The following is a 1,816-nucleotide window of genomic DNA, read 5'->3' as shown; positions in this document are numbered from 1 at the left end:
CAAGAAGGCCCCGGGGGAGTACCGCATGATCCAGCACCTTTCTTACCCCAAAGGAGGATCAATAAACGACTTTATTGACCCAGCCAGGTGCTCAGTTTGGTACGCCATGCTGGATGAGGCGGTAGAGCTGATCAGGGTGGCTGGCCCCGGAGCCGAACTGGCGAAATGCAATATACAGTTGGCTTTCAGACTCCTGCCCATTTTTCCTGGGGATTCTGACTTGCTGGGGATTTGTTTCCAGAACCACTGGTATGTTGACAAGGCGATGCCGATGGGCTGTTCGATTGCATGCTCAGCATTTGAGGAATTCAGCACCTTTCTGGAGTGGGCCTTTACCCACAGGGCACCGTCAGGCTTAGTGACCCACTACCTGGATGATTTCCTGTTCATTGGGGGGTGGGGAACAGGGGAATGCCAAAGGGCATTGCACACCTTCCAGACCTTAATGGAGGAGTTGGGAGTTCCATTAGCCCCCAAGAAGACGGAAGGACCGGCGGTTTGCCTCAGCTATTTGGGTGTGCAGCTGGACACCGTCCAGGGTACGTCATCACTCCCTCAGGACAAATTGGCGGCCTTGGAAGGCATCGTAGCCGAGGCATTGCATAGCAAGAAATGTAGGCTCTGTTTTCTCCAATCACTCCTGGGCCATTTAAACTTCGCCTGCCGGGTGGTTTCTCCAGGCCGGGCATTTTGCGCCTGTCTGGCCAGGTCCCTTTCAGCTGTTGCTTCCCCACATCACTGGATCAGAGTCACCAAGGGCATGAAAACCGACCTTAGGGTGTGGGAGCACTTTTTGGTTGCCTTTAACGGCACTTCGCTCTGGCAAGCACCCATGGAACCGGGTTCCGATTTTCAACTACACTCTGATGCCGCAGGTGGGGCTGGCTTCGGAGTTTACTTCCAAGGGAAGTGGGCCTGGGGCTTATGGCCTCCGGCCTGGCACAGGACCGGCATCACCAGGGAGCTAACATTTTTAGAGCTCTTTCCCATCCCATCTTGCTTTCCCATTTAGAGCTCTTTCCCATTTCCCATTATGGCACAGACAATTTCAAAACAAGAGGGTGTTGTTCTGGTGTGACAACCAGGCCATGGTTAGAGTAGTCAATTGCCGGTCCAGCAGATCAGAGCGTGTAATGCGTCTAGTGCGAAACCTTGTGCTCACTTGCTTGTTGCACAACATTTCCTTTAGGGCAGCTTTTATTCCAGGTCTGACTAACGAAATTGCCGACGCTCTTTCCCGCCATTAGGTGGATCGCTTCAGGCGTTTGGCCCCGGAGGTGGAGCGACACCCAGAGATCGTGCCAGTCGGCCTTTGGGACCTTGGCAGCGAACAGTAATAGAAGGTGTCTTATGTTCTCTAGCTCCGGCGACTCGCTGGACATATGAAGGGGCCGTGAGGGCTTTCCAATCATTCGTAGCTAATGCTGGTAACCCCCCCTCAGCCAGGGGGTTGGGGAAGGTTTACTCCTGGAATATCTGGTACACTTGCATGATTCGGGGTTGCACGCTCGCACCATTCGGGTACAGTTGGCTGGGATCGCCTTCTTTTGCCGGTTGTCTGGCTTTCCAGACGTCACGTCATCCTTTCTAGTACACAAGCTGTTGGCAGGCTGGCACCGCTCGGTGCCCGGCCAAAAGGATCTCCGATGCCCCATCACCAAAGGGGTGTTGCATGCCATCACTGGGGTAATGCACAGAGTTTGTTCAGCGGACCACGAAATTCTGTTGTTCACAGCCGCATTTCACTTGGCCCATCATGGGGCATTCAGGCCCAGCGAGTTAGTTGCCCCCTCCCGAGTTGGGAGGCTGGCTAAGG

Source organism: Sphaerodactylus townsendi, unplaced genomic scaffold (assembly GCF_021028975.2).
Source record: "Sphaerodactylus townsendi isolate TG3544 unplaced genomic scaffold, MPM_Stown_v2.3 scaffold_59, whole genome shotgun sequence".
NCBI lineage: Eukaryota > Metazoa > Chordata > Lepidosauria > Squamata > Sphaerodactylidae > Sphaerodactylus > Sphaerodactylus townsendi.
Note: the sequence above shows the minus strand (reverse complement) of the source record.